Raw genomic sequence first — 26707 nt, 5'->3', positions numbered from 1 at the left:
GCTTAGCATGGGGGAGGAGGGAGAAAGAGGAGGGAGGTGCTGGACAGGCACTGTGGACAGGGGGTAAAGGGGGGGGGGGATGCCAGACTAGGCAGAGAGTGAGAGGAGAGTGAAAGACAGATACTGAATGTGGCAAGAGAGGGGGATGCTGTGCCAGAGCTGCCGCCGATGGGTGTAAGACTGAAGGTTTGCATAGGGCACCTAATACTTTTGAACCAGCCCTTGGTTGCAATCATTATAATTTAGCAGTCGCAATAGGAGCGCAGGAAGGAGGATTGTGATTTGCCAAAACACAAGCAAGTTTTCAAATATTTTCTTTCTGAACCTGACACCCCTCCCCCTCCCCCACATGTGCAAATTCACTAAAGGGTACATTTTAAGAACCCGGCGTGCCCAAAAATGCAGGAGATGTGTGCGTGATCGGGCCAAGCGTGCGCCAAGCACATTTTGAAAACAGCCCGGCCACGTGCATATCTCTCGTTACGTGCAGAAGTTTTGGGTTCTGTGAAAGGGGCTGGGCGGGGGTGGGGGCCAGCCGGGATGGTGCCATTAGGTGCTATCCCGAGGAAGTGCGCACAGGCAGCCGGCTGGCGCGCTGAACTTACTTCATCTCTTCAGATGAAGTAAGTTCTAAAACAAAAGAACAAAAGGTAGGAAGAGGGGTTTTAGGGTTTCTGCGTGGCGACAAAATCGGGCTTTCCCCCATTTCTTCCTAGTCCGCTCCAATCAAGGTGTGGATTGGGAGGGAACTTCCCTACCCCCCTCTTCCCCTCTCCTCCCCATCCCCTTATCCTGTTTTAACTGTTTTGTTTCACTACTTCCTGGCAGGCCTCTGCCCTGCCCCTCCCCACCCAGGCCCCATGCCCCAGCCCACCCCCTTTTAAGGGCCCAACAATTATGTGCATATCATCACTTTTGGGTGTGGCTGGGCCCTTTTGAAACGCGCGTAAATGATGATATTTGCACACGTGGCCAATTTAAAATTCGGCAATAAGAGTTTTCAGTGTTTGTTTTAAATAGTCATTAGCAGGCAAAAGCTAATAGTTTTGGTTAAAAAGTGAGGTGAAAGAGGATATTTTAGCCAAAAGATCTTCATTCAAAAATTGGAAAAAGGATCCATCAAAAGAAAATAAGATAAAGCATAAGCATTGGCAAGTTAAATGTAAGACATTGATAAGATGGGCAAAGAGAGAATTTGAAAAGAAGTTGTCCATAGAGGCAAAAACTCATAATAAAAACTTTTAAAAATATATCTGAAGCAGAAAGCCTGCAAGGGAGTCAGTTGGACATTAGATGATAGAGGAGTTAAAGGGGCACTTAATGAAAGATAAGGCCATCATGGAAAGACTGAACAAATTCTTTGCTTCTGTGCTTTCTGAAGAGGATGTTGGGGAGATACCTGTTCCAGAGACGGTTTTCAAGGGTAATGATTCAGATGAATTGAACCAAATCACAGTGAGAATGGAAGATGTAGTAGGCCAAATTGACAAAATGAAGAGTAGTAAATCACCTGGACTGGATGGTATATACAATTAATCTGTAACCTATCATTAAAATCATCTGTTATACCTGAAGACTGGAAGGTGGCCAATGTAATCCCGATATTTAAAAAGGTCTCCAGGTGCAATCCAGGAAACTATAGATCAGTGAGCCTGACGTCAGTGCCAGGAAAAATTGTGGAAACTGTATAAAGAATAAAATCACAGAACATTTAGATTGACATAGTTTAATGGGACACAGCCAGCAAGGATTTACCCATAGGGAAGTCTTGCCTCAAAAATCTACTACTTTTTTGAAGGGGTGAATAAACGTGGACAAAGGTGAAACGGTAGATGTGGTGTATTTGGATTTTCAGAAGGTGTTCGACAAAGTTCCTCATGAGAGGCTTTTAAGAAAATTAAAAAGTCATAGGATAGGAGGTGATGTCCTTTTGTGGATTACAAACTGATTATAAAACAGGAACAGACTGGTGTGTTTTCACAGTGGAAAATGGTAAACAGTGGAGTGCCTCGGGGATCGTAGGACCACTGCTTTTTAATATATTTATAAATGATCTGGAAAGGGGTACGACGAGTGAGGTGATCAAATTTGTAGATGACACAAAATTATGCAGAGTACGTAAATCTCAAGTGGATTGTGATAAACTGTAGGAGGACCTTGTGAAGCTGGAAGATTGGGTGTTCAAATGGCAGATGAAATTTAAAGTGGACAAGTGCTAGGTGATGCAGACAGGGAACAATAACCCTTGCTATAGCTACATAATGTTAGGTTCCATATTAGAAATTAGCACCTAGGAAAGAGATCTAGGCAGCATAGAGGATAATACATTGAAATCATCAGCTCAGTGTGCTGCGGTAGTCAAAAAAGCAAACAGAATGTTAAGGAATTATTAGAAAAGAAATGGTGAATAAAACAGTGGATGTTATAATGCCTCTGTATCGCTCCATGGTGAGACCGCACCTTGAATTATGTGTGCAATTCTTGTCACATATCTCAAAAAAGATATAGTTGCACTGAAGAAAGTGCAAAGAAGGGTGACCAAAATGATAAAGGGGATGGAACGATTCCCCTATGAGGAAAGGCTAAAAAGGTTAAGGCTGTTCTGCTCAGAGAAGAGTCGGCTGAGGGGGGATATGATAATGATAGAGGTCTAAAAAATCATGAAAGAACTTGAACAGGTAAAGGTAAATCGCTTATTTACTCTCTCAGAAAATAAAAGGACTAGCGAGCACTCCATGAAGTTAGCAAGTAGCACATTTAAAACAAACCAGAGAACTTTCTTTTTCACTCAACACATAATTAAGCTCTGGAATTCATTGCTAGAAGATGTAGTCATGGCAGTTAGTGTAATTGGGTTTAAAAAAAGTTTGGATAAGTTCCTAAAGGAGAAGTCCATAAACTGCTATTAATCAATAATGAATAGTATCTTGGGATCTATTTAATGTTTGGATACTTGCCAAGTACTTGTGACTTGGATTGGCCGCTGTTGGAAACAAGAATACTGGGCTTGATGGACCCTTGGTCTGACCCCGTATGTTCTACTTATTGTCTTATGTTCTACTAATTGTAATGGCAATACAGTACCTGTCTATGACATATACAGTGAGAATACTGGGTGTGTGCACAGGCATTTTTTTCATTTTGCTTTTTTGTTGTTGTTTGTTTTTCTTATAAAACAAAAAAACAAACACGCAACAAACAAAATGTTAAAAACAAAGAGAAAAAAAGGAAAGGAAACACAAAACAAAAAAGTCAGCCCCATGGGCGAAGAAAATAAAGCCTTCCTTAGTGTCGCTCTCCTCCTTTGATCATATTTTCCTTTCCTCACAGATCAGGCATGATCCTCAGTTGGTTTTGCCTCATCAGTGGTGTATTTAGAATTAGTACCAGGCCCACCACTGGTGGGGCATCATTCCTGCCTGGTGAAGCAAAAGAAAAATATGGTAAGATGGTTCAGGGAGTGGGGAAGGGCAAGAAGAGGGGTGTGCAAGGAATTGTTTGTTTTCACAGCAGTGGTGCTAAAAAATTTTTAAAAACAAAATGAAGGAAAACAAACAAAATTGTGTTCATTTGTCTTTCATTTTGTTTTAAAACCTAATTGAAATTAATGCACATGACATTAGATACCAAAGAATTTTAAAATGGCTTGAAAACATCAAAAAATATATAGTTGTATAGTTTTGTATCATTTCCCATCTGAAAGGATACAAAAAAGTAACTAAATGTCATTTTTGTTATGTATGTTGTTTCAGCCCATGCTAAAGCAAATTAGCATGAGATAAAGCAATTCAACATGTACGCCTTTCAGCTGGTGCTACACGCAAAATGAACTAAAGTAGGCGCATTGTAAAAGAATAGCGAATGTTATAAAAGTCAGTGTATGCTAAAAACAAAATGAATGAAACAAACGATGGGGAAAACAAAACGACACACATGACGTAAATCCAAAACGAAATGAAGTATTGATATGAAACTACACTTGTTTTCATGCATTCACCTAGTATCTAAACCATTTTTATCTTCAGCAATAGCTGAGTCACAAGTCATACTTAGTTATTTATTTATTTAATCAGATTTTGCTCATTCCTAGTTATCAAGATAAACACATGAGGCAAGTTATAAATACAACAGAAATCATATTTCTCTCTCTCCAAAGATATAGATATGTATACATGTATATATGTATACATATATGTATCTATATAAATAGAAGTTTTCCCATTAGTTAAAGGTTACAGTCACTGGTCTTGACTGAAAGTAAATGTTTGAATCTTGGTATGAAAAAAGTTTGAAAATACTACTAAATGCATTGGACATGTTTTAATCAACTAACTGATGTAACGTCTGCTAGAAATGAGTGCCCATCTTTTGCATTTTTTCAGTGCACGTCTAGCACTCCCAGACCGTATTGCAAACAGGCGCAGACTATCTATTGTAATGTTATTAGCTACACTAATAGTTAATCCTTAGGAATTCCAGGCATTTTTCATTTAGTTCTTAGCAAAAGATGGTTCTTTAAGAACTATTTGCCTCACAGTGTTCAAAAATGAGCCCATCACCCTAGAACCAGAGCTGCTATAATTTTATTGGAATGAAAACCATTCTCTTTGATCTCATCCAGTTCTTAAATCCAGCAGTTGTGTATCCGAACATCAATGGAAATGTGGTTTCAAGCTTCCTCTTTCATTATCTTTCTGAAAGATAAAAAGCAGCAAAGGGAAAAAAAAATATCTGGTTCTGAGCTGTAGAGATGAAGCAATATTTTTACAGTAATTTCTTTATCTGATTTTATCCTGTGTACAGGGCCTCCTGTTTGGACATTTTATTTTCTTGCTAGCAGTTTTAAGGTGTCTTTTTTCTCCTCTTCACTTCCAACATGGTCTTAGTTTTGTGAGGGAGATGGAACTTGTTGAATGTTCTAATGTCAAATCTAGGTCCAGTGCATGACCTAGTGAAGGAAGGTTGGATGTGGGTCTGATTCTAGGACACCAAAGTGCCCAACTTTTTTTAAATTCTTTTTCTCGGTTGCTTCCTCTTTCTCCTTTGGGCATCCAGCGCAACTGAAACCAGACCCTAGTGGGGCTATGGCTCCTTGACCCTTCATTCACAACCACCTGGAGACATTCCAAATTTCTTTTAACAACAACAAAAAATCCCTTCTACACTTTTGTACTGAAACTTTGCAAAAGCTGGTTAGATTTTAGGTGGTGGGTGGTATGGGGGTGGGGTGGTGGGGGGGGGGGGGGGTGTAAACACTATCCTGATATTTCATGGAGCATGATCACATAAGCAAATGGAACAAGCCAAGGTAATGTGTTTTGCATTATGGCTTGGAATGCTACAATGAAAATGCTTTTAGCCAATACTTTTCCTTTTACCCAAATACTTCAAAGGGGCAGCATGCTTTGTCTTGGTGGTTATATAACACTTTTGCATAAAATTATAAATACTATTAAATTAACACACATTAAGAAAGCTGGTAATTAATTATTATGATAGTACATTCTTACATGTAGAAGTGTTTCCAGAAAAATGGGTCTATGAGAATCATTTGTAATCATTTCTGCTCATTTAAAGAAAATTGGACCTTTGAGTACAATGTCTCAAAATATATGCAACAAGCAGCAATTCTTACCAATTTCAAAGTCTACTCTGAAACTACTATTTTTTGTATTTCTCTTGGCTGAATTCTGATAAATTTGTTTATAGCCATATTTGGAAGTGTCCCACACATGGACATTAATCCCATGGAGATGATTTGATTGGTCCCTGCAATTCCTCTGATGTAACTTGTGCCATCATAGTTTACATAAGAACATGACATACTCGGTCAGACCAAGGGTCCATCAAGCCCAGCATCCTGTTTCCAGCAGTGGCCAATCCAGGCCATAAGAACCTGGCAAGTACCCAAACACTAAGTCTATTCCTTGTTACCGTTGCTAATAATAGCAGTGGCTATTCTCTAAGTCAACTTAATTAATAGCAGGTAATGGACTCTCCTCCAAGAACTTATCCAATCCTTTTTTAAACACAGTTATAATAACTGCACTAACCACATCCTCTGGCAACAAATTCCAGAGTTTAATTGTGCGTTGAGTGAAAAAGAACTTTCTCCGATTAGTTTTAAATGTGCCCCATGCTAACTTCATGGAGTGCCCCCTAGTCTTTCTATTATCTGAAAGAGTAAATAACCGATTCACATCTACCCGTTCTAGACCTCTCATGATTTTAAAGACCTCTATCATATCCCCCCTCAGCCTCTATCATATCCCCCCTAAGCCACTCGAATTCAGTGTGAATGTTGTAGCTTGCAGTTTGCTTCCTGAACATGACTGTACCCAGCGCCAGAAATTCTATGGAAGCATAACTGAGGCATGTTGTGCCTTCTCGCCATTATCACTGCTTCCCCCTTTTCCATCCTTCCCTCACTTTACCAACGAAGATGCCATTCTGTTCTCCAGAAATGCACCTTTATTGAATGGATGAAAACCATATTTGTAAAACATAACAAAGTCAAGTGCATAACAAGAAGAGTAATAGAGCAATGTTAACCTACAGCCTCACCGGCGCCACCTCATCAATACTTAATTACAAAACCCAGCTACTAACGATACCCAGGTGAGGCGGTTGCCGTCTAACTTTCCCCTCCGTGAATGCTGCCGGGACGGGCGTGTGGCGACTGCCGCTCCGTGCCGTGTGCTGCCACTTCATTTCCCCCCCCGCCCGCCCTTGCAGCCATGTAAGGGCCACCCTTCTGCAGCCAGTGTGATGCCTCAATCCCTTGATCCAGCCTCCTTTAGGCCTCCCCCTGCCATGGTCTGGGGACCTCATATTTCCAAGCCAGGCACCTTTTATGGCCCTGCCCCCACTGCCCAGCCCACCTTTTCAAAAGACTCGTGAAACCTCATAACCAATGGCACTACCAGACCCAGGGGCCCGTTTTTCACTGGCACCCAGGCCCCTGGTACTTCAAATGTTCTCTCTTTGTGCCAGTGAAGGTCCCTCTATGACTGTGACAAACCCCGCCAAGCCACCACTCTCAAACTTTGAGCGGTGTGGAGGCAGGAGGGGTGGTTGCTCGCTTTCTGCCCTATACTGAGCTCCCCCTACTTCCCCCTTACTATCTGAATTAACCTTAGTACCCCTGCTCTTAACTTTTTCTGACTGGGTGCTCTATTGTTCTTTCTCCCCATTGAGAAAATTTTAAAAATCCCTTATTGTTCCTTCCCCTTATCCTCCCCCCCATACCACTTGCCACCCCCCTCCCCCCCATCTCCCATGGCTAGATCCAGGACATCTGCCCCAGTTATGTAGCCCACGCCCTGACTGGCTCGACCTCCTCTTTAACTGTACTTAAAAGTCACGATTTAGCACCCTGTGCCTAGGGTGGCAAAAATCTAGGGGGCAGCAGTCTGGCTGAAGATTTACTGCCTTTCAGCTCTGCTGAATGTCACAGAAGTCTGTTTCCTGATCCAGCCCCGCCCCTCCAGGCAGCATGCAGGGAACAGGAGAGAAGGGGGAGTGAGCCTCAGCAGACAGAGCAAAGGGGGATCATTCATTTGGGAAGATTAGGAAGGGGCTGAATAGAGATCACTGGAGGGTGGGAAGAGAAGCTGCGAGGTGAGGGGGGACGGGAGAGGGCTTGACTGGAGAGTGCACGCCTCTGAGAGTGAGAGAGAGGGGAACAAGGGTAGGGGTGGGTGGGCAATGCTCCTGTGTGTGGGATTGGTGCCAAGTGTGTACATATACATCATATCGGGTGGGATGTTAGAGAGGGGATGCAAGGAGGAGCAGGATCAGAGCATGGTAGGGATACTTCCCTCCGCTCCTCCCCAACCATTGCAAATCAAATCCTTCTTCTCTTGATCTTGATTTCTGTCCCCCAGATCCTAGAACCTCTTTTCCTTCCTTCCTACCTCTCTCTCTTCTTCCCAGATCCTGGAACCCACTCTCCAATCCTTCCTACTCCCTCCTCAATCCAAGAACCTCCTTCTCTCTCCCTCCCCCCATCTCCCATCCTCCCCATCCCTAGCCCTCTAACACTCATTCCCTTTCTCCTCACCCCATGCCTGACCCTCTTCCCTTCCTCTCTCCATCCCTGTACTGATACTTGAGATCACGCTTCTTCACCAATAAAAATAGAATGAATTATACTAATTATTCTAATAAATACACCCTAAAGCAAATTTAGTTTCATAATGTAATATAAAAGATAGAAATGTTTGCCAATTTGCATCATAATTTTTAAATTTTTGCCACAGAATCTACCCCTGAGCTACCACAGATCTGCTCTCTGTCGTTCAACCTTGGGGGGGGGGGGGGGGGGGGGAGCATCAACAGTGCCTGTGGGGAGCCCAAATCCTAAATGCTTCTCTGTTTGAACTGTTTATTCTTTCACTGCTTTTGCAAAAAAAAAAAAATTAACTTTGTGCATCTCCCCATAGCTGGGAAGGGTCATTTTGTGGGTATCTGGCACCCGCCACATTTTCTTGCTGCCGTTTCACTTTGCTGTCCGTCTTCCCATTCTTCTGGCTTAAAGCACACACAAAGCGAGGACATTGTCTGATGTCTCGTCCTTCTAAAAAAAAAATAAAAAAATGTGAACATCAAAAACTCAGTTTACAACCAATAAATCAAGATGCTTTGAAACAGAAGCAAAGGAACCTATCCGGAGCCATCAAGACCTTGTCAGGATCGCTTTGATGGCTCGCCTTAAATGGAACTTATCAAATGGCTGGCTCTTTAAAACTTATACCCTTTTGTTTGATTAGCCTACTGTAGATAACCTTTATTAAACCTGATCTAAAATTATACCCACGGACTGGTACTTCTTTGATGCTGAAGCTGTTTCATTTCCTGTTTATTCTATGATACAAGACATTGTTCTGGAAGATAAAGCACTTCAGAGGGATATTAAGACATGAAAGTCCCTTGGCTATTTTCTGCCACTGTTTTGATGTTTTCTTGCTCCCTGGAAATTAGCATATCTTTTTTCAAAGACTAGCTCTGATGAGAGCAATCCTTTGCAGCAATGCACTTCCTAAAAGTCATCAGTGATGGCATATTGTGTAAAGAAATGACAGATAAAAGGGGCAATGTTAGATTATTGATAATCAGACAATTCCAAGCCCCTCTGCTTTTTCATTTTTTGTTTAAAAAATGGCATCATAAACACATTTAACTTATATTAATGAAGCCTGAATACTTTAGGAGATGTGTTTTTAATTGCTTAGCGTAGCTGGGTTTTTTTTTGGGGGGGGGGGGGGGGTTTAGGGAAAAATTTTCATAAGGAAAACTTATGTGTTTACTCCATTGCTAAAAACAATTTTCTTTGCATGACAAGGAATATTAATGGGAATGGTTTTTATCTCAGCTTTGGGATGGCTAAACTTCATTCCTTGAGGAAAGGAACTAAAGTAATCCCCAAGGCTAGCAACTGTAAACATTTTGTTAGCCCTGAAATAACATCATCTCTTTTCAACTACTTTGTTGTTTTTATTGCAACTAATTTTATATGCACGTTACAAGTGCGTTAAAATGTTTCGCCCCAGGTTTGTGAATACACTAGGAAAAGTGATGCCCCTTGACAAAAGTGGACTAGCCATTATGGAAGGACGGCATTTCCGTCAAAAGTAATACCTTATTCTTATCAAAGCAATGGACACCAGGGTTCTCTGTTGAGGATGGCCATTCTGTTTCTGCAAAAAGGTTGATTATCTCAGTATGCTTCGCTGAGAGTCCAGGTATGTGCTCTACAAATGATCCTTCCAGCAGACTGCAAGTCTTGACCACCCCAGTCCTGTTAAAAAATAAAACATTATCATATGAAAAAAACTACACAAAACTCTGTACAGATTTTGTATATTTTTTTAAAAAAGATACAAAGTTATTTATTTATTTAAAGATTTCTAGCCCGCATATCTACCATACTAAGTGGATAACGAAATGATGTTCATAACAAAATATAACAAGGTACAATACTTACGCATATAAATTATGGTTCTCCTCACATTAAAAAGATGGATGCATAAGAAACCCAGGCATACCGGGTTGTTTTATGTATTATTGTTTGCTGATAAAAAGTTTTCACATAAAAACATGAGCAACGCATTCAGCAGAATTCAAGTTAACAACCTGTCAGCTCATAAGCTAAAAAAAGGCCTAAAAATGCCTACGACGTTTCTCACCAAATGCTTGCTCAAACAGTGTTTTCATTTTTGTCTGAAAGATTTTGAGACATTGCTCCATTCTTAGATCTACTGGTAAAGAGTTCCAGCACACAGGGCCAGCCATTGAAAATGCACATTCGCAAGATTCAAGTAAATGAACTGCTCACAATGAAGGCACATCCCAAAACATTACGCCCTCCAAATCTAAGAGAATGAGGAGGTTTATGTAGCTTCAACACAGCATTCAGACAGGCTGCTCTGCCATTACTCAAAACCTTATGGATCCAGGCTCTTTAAACACAGCCAGATCTGTATCAATGTTCTTCACAAGGTGATGGAGATAGAAACATGGCAGTTTTCTTTAAATTTATAAAAGCCCCCAGACGTTCTCTCTATAGATATCAAACTACTACCTTGAATTAGAATGCCATTTCACCAAAAAAAAAAAGCAAATAAAAAAAAAAAGTCCTAGGTGACAAATGTATTCAAGCGGGCTGTATATGAGTCTAAATGCACCAGCAGGCAAGGAGACGTAAGTTCCCAACACAGTGAAGGCACATTTTCTTCTTCTTTCTGCTTTGCTTCCCTCTCCCATCTTCCCTTATCATACTTGCTATGTCGTTCGATGTATAACATCAATATTTAAGTGAAATCATATTGAAGGGATTAGATTTAGCTATCAAGTTGTAGCTAATAGGTTCATAGGTTGATAAATGTTTGGTGGGTGTCAAATTTCTTGCACGCATGAAAAGATAGCAAGCCTTTTTCAACTTAAGCTGATTCCAAATTCTTTCAGCATGTTCTGAATTTCTTTTTTTTTATTTCATTTTATCTTGAATGTCATACTATTTTATTCAAAAAATAAAGAAATCCAAGGTTGCTGAAAATATTTAAATATCAAAAATGCAAGAGATTCAGCTCAAACAACAAAACGAGGGGATGTTCGTTAAATCTCTGGGGAAACCATACTATTTTATTCTGCATATGTTATACATTTCCAAGCCTTGTTCATTCCCATACAGGTTCATTCCCATACAGATAAGAAGGAAATAACAGAGAAACAGACACACATAACAAAGTCAAGGAACTCCAAGGATGTATCTGTTTCTCTTGGCACTTTACTGATTCAAAGAGGAGAGCACGCCATCTTATTAATCTGTAAAAATAGGTAGAATAATGCAGGAATTTGCTTTTTTAAGGGGGTCATTTGGTAAACCACCCATAAGTTACACCAAATTTCAAAGTGGATTTAGGAATATAAGTCTGCCATGAAAATGATCTACCCTCACACACTCACATCTTCTATTTAGTGTACAACATTTTTGGGGAGAAAATTATAGACATATGTTTGGGTTTTCAAATATATATCCATAAGTACAAACCCCTCCCCAACTCCACCACCAGGAAAGCTGCCACTCAATCTGGGTAACTTTTGTTCAAATGTGGAGTCAGCTTACCTGTGTATCAAGTGGGCAATTAAAAAAAAGCCAATTTCTGTGGGTAGATCACTGTTTAACCCACAGAAATGCTTTTGAAAATTACCCTCTAAATGTTTATTTTTTAGACTATTTAAAAGTAAGCTTCAGTCACATTTCACTAAGTGAAATCTGAAAAGGTCATGGGGTGAACAATAGCATCTACCCAAAGAGGACGAATCTCAAAGGGCTAAGTTGGATGGGCCATTATTATCTTTTATCTGCCATCATTTACTATTTTACTATGTAAACATTGTCCTTTTCCCTCAGAATTATTTTTTTTTAGTTTTTTTTAATCAGCTTCCATACAGTATCCAAATTCCTTGGCCATGTTGGCATGCATACCATTATAGAATGGTATCTGACCATTGAATACCACGTATGATGCAATTCACGCAATCAATGCAAGCATAAATAAGTTGTCTATTTGTGCATGTGATGTTATTACTGATACCCATGCTAAAGTTGTAGCATGAAGAGAAGCTGTGAAATTTCAAAATAATAGCTTGGAAAGACAGTAAAATTCTCAGTTCTTTGCAAGATAAGTACAAATTGCCATAAGTAAGACTGAAATACTGTGGAAAGAGATCTCTTAAAATCACCAAAAGAGTGAATCTGAAACACAACAAATCAATAAAATCCACTCAATACTCCCTGAATCCATAATAGCAAAGAAGTAATCCGATAAAATGCAAAAGGATGAGACAGAAGTGAGCTACGGTATTGGCAACTTTAAACAAAGATCTAAATACATTGATGCTTTTCAAATTCCTGAATTATTCTGTTTGCTGTGCATTTACAAGTACATTTTAAAAGCCCTGCGTGAATGAATTACGGGGGTTACACGTGTGGCTGGGTCCTGCGTGCTCTGTGTGCATTTTCTAAACAGCCCGGCCACGCCCGTAATCCCCGTTACGCGCCAAAGTGCCAGGCCTTTCAAAAGGGGCTGGCTGGGGGGGGGGGGGGGCGAGGTCTGGGCAGGGGCGGGCTAGGACATCGCCATTTGACGCTGTCCCGGGGAAACTCGCACCAGCAGAGAGCTGGCTCATGGAGATTACTTCTGCTCCCAAGGAGCAGTAATTAATCAAACAAACAAAAAAATTAAGTAGCTAGGTAGGGTTTAGGGGTCGTGGAGGAGAGGGGAAAGGGTAGGAAGGTTAGGTAAGGATATAGGGAACTGGGAAAGCCCTACTCCCATTGTGGATATCGTATTTTATAACACGTGTGTGCATGATCATATAACTTCTGCCCTGGAATCACTTCTCTGGCTACCAATTGCATTGTGATGAAATTCAGGTTGGCTACTATTCAACAAGTTTTGAACAATGAAGCACCTATGTGCTTTGGTTTCATATTAAAAATATCTCGCCCACCTCATACATTATAGTCTAGTAGTTCTTCTGGAGATTCCTTCTCCTAAATTAGTTCATCTGAGTGGGGCGCGTGACTGGGCTTCCTCAGTGGCTGGCCTGCCCTACTTCATGGAATTCCCTTCCAGGCAATCCCTGGTCAATAGATTGTCATAAGCTGTTTAAGAAGCAACTTAAAACTTTTCTTTTCCAGCAGACCTTTGAATCAGTTGACTGGCAGCTAGACTAATTAATGAGCAGTAGCAAAACCGCATAATTGATACATCAAAGGTGATCATGATTTTCTCTTAAGTATTGTTTTTGTTTTTAATTATGAGGTTTTTTTTTTAGAACTTGCCACAAACTGAGGAGTGAGCGAGAAATACATTTATTTTTATTATCCTCTGTTTTAGTAGTGATTCCATGAATTTGCTTATCAGAAAGGTCAGACTAACTGGCCTGAGGTTCCCAGCATTCTCCCATTTTTGTGAATAGGAACCATATTTGCATGTCTCTAGTCCTCTGGAATTACTCCCGACTCTAATGAAACATTGAAAAGGTCATCCAGCAGAGCTGTCAGAATTTCTCTAAGTTCCCTTAATACCTTTGGACGTATCCTATCTGGCCCCATCAGTTTATCTACTTTAAATTTAGCTAGCTCCTCACATACACGCTTTTCTGAAAATCAATTGAGGTTTACCTCACTTCTAATCCTATTTGTGTTCACTTTATGTGGTCCTGCTCCTAGGGTTGCCAACTTTCAACTGTAAAAATTCCTAACACTTAGCAGTGCCGAGTAAAATTTGGGCTGACGATGTCCTTCCACATTCACATATGACTATTGCCACCACACTGTTAATAATATAGTAAATGACAGCAGATAAAGACTAATTATTCAATAGGATCATTCAATCAATCCTCATATGATGGTGATCTATTGTTAACCCCAAATTATACCAAAAAGAACAGAACTCCTATAGAAACCTAAAAACATCTCTGCAGGAAAAAAAAGTATGGCCCATCTAATTGGCCCATCCACCCAATTAATTTAGTTTTAAAATTCCCATCACTCCTTTAGAGATCCCCTGTATTTATCCCATGCTTTCTTGAATTCAAATACCATTTTTATCTCTACCACCTACACTGGGAGGCTGTTCCATGCATCCACTACGCTTTCTGTAAAAAAATATTTCCTAAGATTATGCTTGAGTTTACCCACTTTCACCCTTATCTCAAGACACCTCATTCTACAGCCTCCTTTCTGTTGAAAGAGGCTCGCCTCCTGTGCATAGAAATCTTTGAGATATTTAAATGTCTTCATCATATCTCCTCTATCTTGCCTCTCCTGTAGGGTGTACATATTTAGATCTTTAAGTTTATCCACATATGTTGCGTTTGATGGCTCATGGGCTGACTCCATGAGATGTCACTCTCACATTCACGGCCAGTATTCTCCAGCTGGCCATCGCTCTCCTTGGCACGGCTGAACACCTCCAACCCCTCCTGTGGCAGAAGGCCACCGAATGCCATGCGGCAGGAAGTTACCAGCTCCTGCCTCTTCCTGCGCCCCTTAGGTGTGCATGCACCTGACATCGAGCCTCTTAAAGGGACTGTGGCAGGAAAATCCCTGTGGCCCTTACTGATGACATCACCATCTTCACCCTATTTAAGGGCAGCCCTCCCGATGCACTTTGCCTCAGCAACAGGTCCACAAAGGCTGAACTGCGTGTTGCTCATCAGTCTTTGTGTTCCTAGTCTGTTCCAGCCTTCATCTACCCAGCCTGATCTAGCCTTTGCCCAACCTGCTCCTGCCTTGTCTGCCTAGCCTGCTCCAGCCCTATCCATCCCTCTTCCTCTCCCTTGGATAGATACCATGTTTTGATTCTTGCTACACCTGACCGCTGCCTGCCTTTGAACATAGCCTGCACTTGGACCATGTCCCTAGCCATCTCCAGACACCTTTGCCTACATCCTGTTGGTCCCGGCATCCAAAGGCTCAACCTGAAGAAAACAAGGCTGGTATAGGTGAAGCTCCAGACCAGTCTCTGCTTTGTCTGGATCTGCCTGCGGAGGTAGAACAAATTTCACCCCATACCAAGGGTCCACAAATACAACATCATATGCTTCAGAATGAAGACCATTGACCATTTTAGTAGCCATCCTCTGGACCGACTCCATCCTGTTTATATCCTTTTGAAGGTGCAGTCTCCAGAATTATAAATAGTATTCCAAATAGGGATGTGAATCGTTTTAGGACGATTAAAATTATCGTCCGATAATTTTAATATCGTCTTAAACCGTTATGGAACACAATACAATAGAGATTCTAACGATTTATCGTTATAAATCGTTAGAATCGTGAGCCGGCACACTAAAACCCCCTAAAACCCACCCCCGACCCTTTAAATTAAATCCCCCACCCTCCCGAACCCCCCCCCCAATGACTTAAATAACCTGCGGGTCCAGCGGCGGTCCGGAACGGCAGCGGTCCGGAACGGGCTCCTGCTCCTGAATCTTGTTGTCTTCAGCCGGCGCCATTTTCCAAAATGGCGCCGAAAAATGGCGGCGGCCATAGACGAACACGATTGGACGGCAGGAGGTCCTTCCGGACCCCCGCTGGACTTTTGGCAAGTCTCGTGGGGGTCAGGAGGCCCCCCACAAGCTGGCCAAAAGTTCCTGGAGGTCCAGCGGGGGTCAGGGAGCGATTTCCCGCCGCGAATCGTTTTCGTACGGAAAATGGCGCCGGCAGGAGATCGACTGCAGGAGGTTGTTCAGCGAGGCGCCGGAACCCTCGCTGAACGACCTCCTGCAGTCGATCTCCTGCCGGCGCCATTTTCCGTACGAAAACGATTCGCGGCGGGAAATCGCTCCCTGACCCCCGCTGGACCTCCAGGAACTTTTGGCCAGCTTGTGGGGGGCCTCCTGACCCCCACGAGACTTGCCAAAAGTCCAGCGGGGGTCCGGAAGGACCTCCTGCCGTCCAATCGTGTTCGTCTATGGCCGCCGCCATTTTTCGGCGCCATTTTGGAAAATGGCGCCGGCTGAAGACAACAAGATTCAGGAGCAGGAGCCCGTTCCGGACCGCTGCCGTTCCGGACCGCCGCTGGACCCGCAGGTTATTTAAGTCATTTGGGGGGGGTTCGGGAGGGTGGGGGATTTAATTTAAAGGGTCGGGGGTGGGTTTTAGGGGGTTTTAATGTGCCGGTTTTGCGATTTTTCGATTTTTCGATTTTTCACGATTTTTCACGATATTTTACCCCCCCAAACGGCAACAATACGATTCCCTCCCCCTCCCAGCCGAAATCGATCGTTAAGACGATCGAGGACACGATTCACATCCCTAATTCCAAATGAAGCCTCACCAGGGACCTATACAGGGACAATATCACGTCCCTTTTTCTGCTAACCCTCTCCCTATGCAACCAAGCATCTTTCTGGCTTTTGCCATCACTTTCTCCATCTGTTTGACCACTTTAAGATAATCAGATACAACCACCCCCAGATTACTCTCTTCCTTTGTGCTTAGAATATTTTCACCTCCAATACTATACATCTCTCATGGGTTTTTGCATCCTAAATGCATTATTTTGCAATTTTTAGCATTAAATTTTAGCTGCCAGACCCTAGATCATTCCCTCCTCATGTTGTCCTCAAGTCAGAGTCCTTATTGAAATCTAAGCACATTACATCTAGCACTCTCCCTTGTTCCAACTCTCTGGTCATCCAACAAAAGAAGTTGATCAGATTCATCTGACAAGATTTATCTTTGGTAATACTATGCTGCCTCAGATTTTGGAATTCATTGGATTCCAAAAACTCCACTATCCTCAATTTTAGCAGCAATTCCATTAATGTTCTCACCACAGAAGTCAGACAAACTAGTCTGTAGTTCCCAGCCTCCTCTTTACTTCTAGAATAGGAACCACATCTGCCTGTTTCCAGTCCTCCGGAACTATTCCCGACTTGAAGCATTGAAAAAGGGCAGCCAACAGAGCTGCCAGAACTTCTCTAAGTTCCATTAGTAACCTTGGATGTATTTCATCCAGCCCTATTGTAGGGATGTGCATTTGTTTTACATACATTTGCAAAAAGCAATGAATAAGGGGCAATTTGTTTCATTGGGACTCCATGAAATGAATTGAGGACTCACTTCTTTCTTAATCAAAATTCTGATTACCTATTTCCTACCTCTCTTCTCCTTCACTTCCTATTCTACATTTGTCTATCTCACCCCTCCATAGTTCCTCCATCCTTTTCCACTGCCTTTCACCTTCTCTCCAGTCTTCCAGGTCATTCACACCTTCTCTCAACCTTTCTCCTCCCCACACATACATGCTCCCTCTCCAACCCTCACATGCTCCTTCTCCCCCCATGCATACATGCTCCCGCACTCTCCCCCAACACATACATGCTCTCTCTAATTCCCATATAAATGCACTCTCCCCCTCACAATGCCTACATGCTCTCTCTCTCTCCCACAAACACAGACACATACATGCTCTCTCACTCTTCCCTCTCCACACACACACATACACACATACACATACATATAAGCTCTCTATCCTACCAGAACTTGCAGGCAGCAGCAGCTTCACTCTTGTGCCCATGTGGCAACAGGATGCCTCTTCTCTGTCTCATTTGTGGACCTAATGCTGGTCCTCTCTTTGGCTTCACTGTCTGGCTACTTCTGCTGCTCCAGAGCTTCTCTCTTTGTTGGGAGGGCCTGGCCACTACTGTTCCCACTCATCTATTTGGCTAAGGGGCCTGGCCACTGCTGATACTGCTCATTTCTTCAGTCAGAGGGCCCAGCCACCACTACTTCAGCTGCACCCGCTCATCTATTTGGCTGCGAGGAGGGAGCCCAGCCACTATGGTTCCCACTCATCTCTCTGACCAGGGGACTCAGTCATCACTTCTTCATCCTGCTCCTTCTGTGGCACTGCTGTCACACAGTTCAAATGTCAGCTGATTGAAATGCACGAGGTAGGAGCACTGCACAGTTCAAACAGCTGGCATTTGAACTGTGCACCACAAGAGCGACTATGTGGCTGGGGCAGCATTTAGTTGGAGGCAATGTGGTATTGGGCTGGAGGAAGAGCAGCATGCCACGGACAGCTAAGACAGCAGGCTGTGACAGAGAAACGATGGGAGGGGACTACAGCTGGACTTGCAAGGATAAAATCCAGACATTTTCTGGTTCTTTTAGCCCTCCTTCTGGCTCCTAGATGTTATCCCTAACGTCCGTAATGTCCAGAGAAAATCTGGACAGTTGGCAACCCTACCCGCTCCTGGCCCTTTCACAGTGAACATTGAACAGAAGTATTTTTTTAAGCAATTCTGCTTTTTCCTCATCAACCTCTATATATTCACCCTTTCACATCTGAAAATCACAATGCCACTTTAGCACTTCCCCCATTTTACTGCATTTGCTATTTTGAATTTCATTTGAAACTTTGCATTCCTGACTACTTTACCAGCTTCTCTTAGCTTTTCCAGATAATGTCACCTGTTTTCCTCTTTCTGCAAGCTTTTGTAGTTTATGAATGTTAACCTTTTTTTCCTTACCTTTTCAGTTACTTCTTTAGAAAATCATAGTGGCCTCTTTTTCCTCTTTCCTTTATATAGAGGGTCCCCCGTTTTGGTGCTTTATTCTCAGTGAGGGGTGCGATGGGTCCAGGTTCGTCTGGATGGGGTGGAAGATTTCTCTTCCAGGGCTCCTGGTTGCTAGGAAAGTGGACCCTGAGCCGAGGCGAGGTTGTTGCTACCCCCAGGGGTAGGCCCCTGGAAGTCCTCGTCATCGGTGGGGAGGAAGGCCCAATAGGAGCTTCACCTATACCAGCCCTCGTTCCCCGCAGGTTGAGCCCTTGGGTACCGGGGCCGGCAGGACTTAGGTGAAGGCCTTCCCAGCGATGCCAGGGTCGAGTAGACGTGGCGATGGAAAGGTCCAGCAGAGGAGGCTGGCGTCGAGCAAACAGCGTAAGGCAATAGGCAAGGAGTAGAGTACCAGGCAAGGAGTCAGGGCAGGTGGTGTTCAAGCAGAGTCGAGTACCAGGCAAGGAGTCAGAACCGAGAGAGAAATCCAGGGGACGAGGAGCAAGGCAGGAACCGGAAACAGGAACAAGGGCGGTGGAACTGTGGATCAGGAGCGAGGCAAGGTGAAGGCAGGAACACAGGAACGCAGAAAACTCACACTCTACAGGAGAGCAGGGCCCGTTGCTGAGGCGAACTGAGAGCAGGTAGGCAGGGTTTAAATACCCTGTTAGCCTGACGTCATCAATCCAGGCCGTGGGGAACTTTCCCGCCGCTGGCCCTTTAAATCCTGCGCTTCAGTGCGCGTGCCCGCCTAGCGAGACAACCACGAGGAGCAGGAGTCGGTGGCATCCTGAATGCCGCCGGAGCAGGCCGTGAGCAGAGCCTGTGGCTGGGGGCGGCCGAGCCAGGCCTCCAACTGGCGCAGGGGAGGGGACCCGGTCACGGGCCGGCACGGCTGAGGTTCCTAACACTGGCTCTGTCGATGACTATATCAATGTCCACTTCACACTCTAGATCACATATTTCCAGGAGGTGCCAGATAGTGAAAAATAAGAGCAGGGAAGCCAAAATTAACTCCACAGGGAGAAACCAGGAGTCACAAAAGGGTCCATGCACACTGGGGTATGCTCAAAGAAAATTGGGATTTAAGCAATGGAATGAATTCCAAAAACCAACAACTCATCCCTCTAACCCTAGCTTAGGGAAATACTTTTATGGGGAAACATTAGTAATGGGCAAGGCCCCCATCACTTTTATTTACTTTCCTGATGAAAAGGTTAGTTGCCCTTATATCTCCTTTTAGTTTTGACCAGTGCTCTTTTACTTTCCTTAGATTTTCCCATCCAGCTAACGCGTCCTAGAGCTGCTCCCTATTTTAACAAAGTTAGACCCTTGCCTTTGAATGAACCTTCATTGCCTGTGCTCTGATACTGAACCACATCATCCAGTGATCATTGTCCGCGATGGTAAGCACAAGGTCCTGATTTGCCCCCTCCCATGCAGGTTCCTTGGGAGGGGGCAATACAGAGAATCCAGGATCCAGGATCTCCCTACTTCTAGAAGTCACCACAGATTAACATTCCCTAGCAATAACGCCTCTTCTTTCATAGCGATTTTGTGAATATCTTCCCTTAAATCTCTATCCACTTCTTCTGTCTGTGATGGAGGTTGGCATATTACACTAATATAAATAGATGTTCCATCCCCTCTTTCCAAATTAACCCGAGTGCCTCCTCCTTACCTCGTAAGCCCTGCAATTCTGTTGCTTTAATATTCATTTTTACATATAGTGCCACTCTCCTCCTTCCTTCTTTCCTACCCTGTCCACCCTGAATAGATTGTAGCCCAGTACAACTATATTCCAAAGGGATAAAACGCAGTGAATGACTTTGTTGCAACTGAACCAAAATATTGGCTCATCCGAAAATATCCTGAAATGTTGAGATGTTATTGCTTTTGGAAATAGTGAACATTATTTGCCTACAAAAAAAATCACAGCCCTCTTTACTCCTTCCATGGGGCTCTCCAATGAAGAAAGGGGCAAGAGCAATCCCCAGTCACTTCTACCCCACCAGTTCTGGTTGAAATATGATGCAGACAGATCCTGGGACTAGTGCCAAGTTATTTTATGGTGCCGGTCTTAGGGGCCAGCTGGTGTCAGTTTTCCACCGGAGCTTGTGGGGCAGGCATGACTGGGTTTCCCTTTTGCCCCTTTCTTTATTAGAGACCGCATGGAAGGGGTAAGAGGGGTGGTCAGAATCCCCCTTTTAATTTCTTTAATATTTGGTTCTGTCTGGCAAATGAACTGAACCAAAATAAACACTGAACAAACTGAAACCCACCCCCCCCCCCACCCAATAAAAAGAGAAAATGAAAAAACAAACTAAAATGAAAAATTTTCCCCTGCACATCCCTAATATTTTCGTAGAACACAGAACTCAGCCCATTGTAGCAAAGCAATTGCCCGCAGATGTGAACCATTTAGGGCAAACAGTCTACGCCACCCCCCCCCCTTCCTACTCAATATTAAGCCTTTTCTGTCCATTGCCCTTACCGCCACCCTCTCTATCTGTCCCAAGCAGGCGTGAATTCTGTCACTGTTCTGGTTAATGATCTCCTCTGCTGGTAGGTGATCATGTACCAGGAGCTGGGGTGGCAGGGATCAACATCAGAACCTGTTATTCCATCCTGCATGCATTACTGTCATGCAAAGCATCCCACGGCCCCCAGGCCCCGTTTCATAGTAACAATGAAATCATTGAAACACATCGCTGGTAAGGTTTTGTCTCACCTCCAGCAATGGTTTAGGGGGGCTGGCACGTGAAGAGCACTTCCGTAGCCTAAGGTGCGTGGTTATTTGGCAGTAAACCCAACAGTGACAACTTCCAGTTAACAATCGGTAGAGGAGAGCTGGGAAAATGAAAAGGATTTCCTCTGGAGACCACCACCAGAGTCTCTACCTTAGGAGAGAAAGAGAGCTGAAGAATTATCTGCGACCTCAGGTGTTGTTTTCCTTTTGTGGAAGAGGAGAATCAAATTTTCGGCGAGGGGACTCCTTTCTATCCCGGGAGCATTATTTATTTATGTATGTATTTATTTATTTTATTTGTAAGCTTTTATATACCGAAGTTTGGTACTGGCCTTCACTCCGGTTTACAGTTATAACAAGATTTTACAGTATTAACAAGAACATTTGGGGTTTGCAACATTGAAAAATCATAATGAAAAAACAGTGTAACGTCGAAACGTCGTAACCAAACATTATAGGTTTGTATATTGATAGAGGTAACTTGCAGAATCATTATAGGGTTGAACATTGATAGTTAACTTGCAATATATCAATAAATAGTGATTATGTTTACTGTAGATGATACCTTGACATTTTCATGTATCCAAGTGTAGTACAACTGTTATGCTGTCTGAGGGGGATAGGTGTGTATTTTCTCAATAGATTGGTAGAGTGTTATTGTAACAAGATTCATAGAATAGGGTTTAAGTGGGGAAAATTGGGGGAAATAATAGAGAGAAAAAGGAGGGGTAGGGGGACTGAATGGTTAATTGAGGGTGTAGAATGAGTGTGATTTGTAATTGATAAGTGCCAGGGGGCATTACTCTCCAATATCCTGGAGGCAGTCCTGGATTTGTCAACGGGCACCCACTAGGTTTGTGCCTAGGGCGGCAAACATTTAGGGGCAGCAGGTGGACTAAGATTTGCCACCTTCCAGATCTGCTGAAGCTCAAATCAGCAGCAGCCATCTGCTCCCTGTAACAGATCCTTACAGAAGATGGGGGACTTAAAAAAAACAAAAGTGCCTAGAAGCGGGAAAATCCTAAATCTGTCCCTGCCTGGAGGGGCGGATATCCCAGCGTTTACATATTGAGGGACGCCTACAAAGGTCAAGCTGAATTGGGGTTTGATAGTAGACATAATGGTGAGGAAATGTGTCTGGTGCCAGCTTATAACCACCGAAGAAGTCACTCCGTAAACTCTTTTACTTTGGAACGCCCAACTTGAGTGTCCCATATGACTTGTCGGCATGAGCAGGCATCAGACATACATATGGAGATAATGCCCACTGTAAAACGCCCTGTGCCTTGGCCCTGGAGGTTTACCCTTCCTCACTTTCAGAGAAGCCAACTCGGGGTTTTGCAGGGTTTTGTCCTTAGCGAGTTCCCCGCCATCTCAGCACACATTCGAAGAGGGGCTACATTTCCCCCCCCCCCCCAAAAAAAAAAAATATAAGAAATAAAATGTCCAATATAAAAGTAAAAAGAATCCTGGAAAAGAAAGTACTAAAGAAATAGGCCTGTTAATATTTTGAAGACTCTAGCTGCTCTCAGTTTTTAATTTACCAACAGTTCTAATTTGCATAATTCTCAGAATAAATACATAAAAGAATGAATTCCAAGAAACTAATCGTGAACACCTGGACCTTAGAACAAAAAAACCAAAAAAAACCAACAAAAAAACGGAAAAAGTCTGGGAGGTAAACAGATTGTTTAATGAAAAAAAAAATATGGGTGAATCATATAGTACTGGTCTGATGTCAACATCTGCAATGTTTAAATATTACAGATCACCAGCAAATTAATCATTTCCCTAAGGCCAAAATAAATAAATAAATAAACACGGAAAAACTTTCAACTATCTAGTAAGTAGGTTATGAAACATAAGAGGGGGGTGCCCATTTCCTGCCCTAGGACAATGTCCCTGCCCCTTACACACATGCAGATGTGGCTTCGGATGGTCTGAGTGCCCTCAGTAGGGCAGAGGTCTCACTAGATCTTGCCCACCTGTGATGTCAGAGTCGTGTGAGTGTGCTAAGAAGGAGAACCACTCCCCTTTGGGAGGGGTGTTAGGAGAATATAAAACCTCCTGCTCCCATATGAAGCAGGAGGACTGAAGGAAGTTGGGGGGGATACAAGCTCTGGAGTTTTGTTTGTGGAGTGGAGTTATCTCTTCATAGAGTACCAGAGACCTTTCCCTTCAAGGAGACGGCTCAGAGGAGAGTTGAGAAGAAGTTCCTGGAAATTCCAAAGGCTGGAGAGTAAAGAAGGTCCTGAGGTCTGGGGACAAGTGCACTAGGAGGTGTCAGAGGAAGGACAGCTTGCCTGAAAAAGGTCTACCAGAATGAGGTGGGAGCCCTAAGGAGAGGAGGATTTCCCTGGAGGGTGTGTGGACCAATGTAAGGGGAAGCTGACAGACAGGACCCATGCTAGGTTTTTTGCTGCCCTGTGCGAACAATTACTGTGCTGCCCCCCTCCCCCTCCCTCCCGTTAATTCATTCTCTGTTCTGAGCCCACAAAAAAAAAGCCCAGCTCCCTTCAGTGATACAAACTTTAAAAACTGACACTCGCCCTCCCCCCCGTACCAATGGCTGGTGTAAGGGTATTAGGTGCCCCAGGCGAACCTTACAGCCTTGCACAACACGCGTCCCCCTCCCCTACCCCATTCCACACACACAGTGAAGAGTTATGCATTTATATTTTACATGAAAAATATCAAAGTACAGTATTCTGAGGTAAAAATATCACTTATTTTATATTTACATGCACTGCTGTGATGCCAACCAGAAATCCCTGCAAAAAAGGACACTTGGAACCCATATGGTATTAGGGCCTATTGTGATGTCTGTTGGGTGAGGGCCCGAATACACTCCCTATTGGGAGAATGCCTCACCTCAGTCATACATGCAGAACATAAACAGACCTTCACCCAATACAGAATAAAGCAACCATAAAGTAGAAATACAAATGCGCAGACCAAAACTGAACTGGAAACCGCATGAAGCCAGACACTCTATGCAGTGCGACAATGATAAAACAGAACATCACCATTCCTCAAACATCAAACAATAAAATCATGAAATAAAATAAATATATAATTATAATACTAAAAACATACTAATAATAAATCAAATCAAATAATTAAAAACTCATATACAAGTTGTTTTTAAATGTCCCAAACACCAATAAAATATTTCAAAACATCAGACACAGCAAATAACACCTGAAAAATAAAACTAAAAAAGGATTTTAAAAATTCACACTCTCCATACTGGGAACTTTTTATTTCCAGTCATCCTGGGATTATCATGGAGTACTGGGAGTGGGATGCACAAACTTTCTCCTCTCTTATATATATATATATATATATATATATATATATATACACACACACACAAACTCATACGCTCCTTCTCAGACAAACCCGCAGGCGTCTCCAGCTCTTCTTTGGTTGGGATCTACTAACAGCCCCATGCCCTCATTTTCATTTCAGCTGCTGGCAAGTTAGAATCCACCTGCACCCCCCCCCCCATTTTCACTCTCTCTCTCTCACACCCCCCCCCCCCAGGCAGGCTCCCATTCACATCTACCCAAATCTCAGGCAGGCTCTCATTCTCACACACTCACCCCCTGCTCATGCCAGGAAGGCTCCCATCCATGCATGTGCACACACACACACACACACACACCCCCATCCCAGGCAGGCTCCCATTCACTCACACATACACACACCCATACCAGGTAGCCTCCCATTTACACACACACACACCCACCCATCCCAGACAGTCTCCCATACATATACACCCAAACACACACCCATCCCAGGCAGCCTCCCAATGACACATACACACCCATCCCAGATAGCCTCCCATTCATACACACACACCCCCGACATGCACACACACCTCAGGCAGGCTCCCATTCACATCCACCCAAATCCCAGCAGGCTCCCATTCTCACACACACACACACACACACACACACACAAACACACCCTACTTATCCTAAGAAGGCTCCCATGCATGCATGTGCACATATACACACACCTACCCACCCCAGGCAGGCTCCCATTCACCTACACATACACACATACACACCCATCACAGGCAGCCTTCCATTCACACACTCACTCATCGTAGGCAGCCTCCCATACACACACACACACACACCCCATCACAGGCAATCTCTCATTCACCCATCCACTCATTCCAGGCAGCCTCCCATTCACACATCACACATACAGACCAGTCATTCCTCCTCCATTGATGCTGCCAGCCTCTTCCTTTGTGAGGAAAAGCCATTCTGCAGTTCCTCTTCCTGAGCTAGCACTGTGGTAATTCAACACTCGCGGTGCTAGCACTTCCTGTATTCTCATCTTGCGAGAATACAGGAAGTTCTAGCACAATGAATGTTCAATACCGTGGGGCCAGCACTGGAGGAGGAGCTGAAGGATGGGCTTCCTCTGCTGTGACCTCCTTCTTCTGCCACCGGTGGGATCAGGTCCACTGGCGGCAACATAGGCCTCTGCCTCTTCTGCCGCTGGTGGGATTGAGTCCACTGGCGCACCACGGGCCTTCTTCTTCTGCCATCAGTGGGATCGGGTCCACCGGCGGCTGCATGGGCCTCTCCCTGCTCCCGAAGCTGTCCCACCGGGTGTGCCGCCCTGTGCAATTTCACGGTTTGCATACCCGGTGGCATACCCTGGCCTGGTGACAGAGGAAGGGCAGCCTGCCTGGGAAAGTTCACCAGGATCAGAGACTGGTTCAGCCAAAATCAGCCCAAGAGAGAAAGAGAAAAGGACCTTGGAGGAAAGATTACAGTTATCAAATAGGTGGCAGAGGTACCTGTCCAGAAGAGCTGACCTGTTTTGGGGAAGAACTATGAAGAAGTGAAGAGTATTTTTGAATTCAGTTAGTGTGTGAGCATTATTCAGAAGTGTGTCTATTTGTGGACTTTGTGTGTATTACATGCCATCAGTCAGTAAAGACTGATTAGTACGTGTATATTTGATGCATTTGTACTTGTGATGCATTATTTTATGAGGCATTATTTATTGCATATTTTATGTGTTAATTGTATGAAGTATTGCTATTTATTGAATTATTTCCATACTTTGTGACCTGCTTTGGCTTGGTCTATGTCTAAGTAAGGCGATATACAAATATAACAACATAGCAAGACAACATAACATAATGTAGCATCACCATCAGCCAGCACCAATTGGCCTCCAACCTCCTCCTCCTCCCTCTCACCCTGGCAGTAAAGAGCAGCATGGAGCCTCTAAAACAATTGATCTCCTCTTCACTCCTCCCATCGAGGCAATGAAGAGCAGCGCGGCCGACAGGGCAGCAAAAAACATCAGCCTCCTTCTCCCTCCCCCTGCCCCAGTAGTGCA

The sequence above is a fragment of the Rhinatrema bivittatum genome, chromosome 4 (assembly GCF_901001135.1).
Source record: "Rhinatrema bivittatum chromosome 4, aRhiBiv1.1, whole genome shotgun sequence".
NCBI lineage: Eukaryota > Metazoa > Chordata > Amphibia > Gymnophiona > Rhinatrematidae > Rhinatrema > Rhinatrema bivittatum.
The sequence above is the reverse complement of the archived record's forward strand: the minus strand, read 5'-3'. Positions refer to the sequence as shown.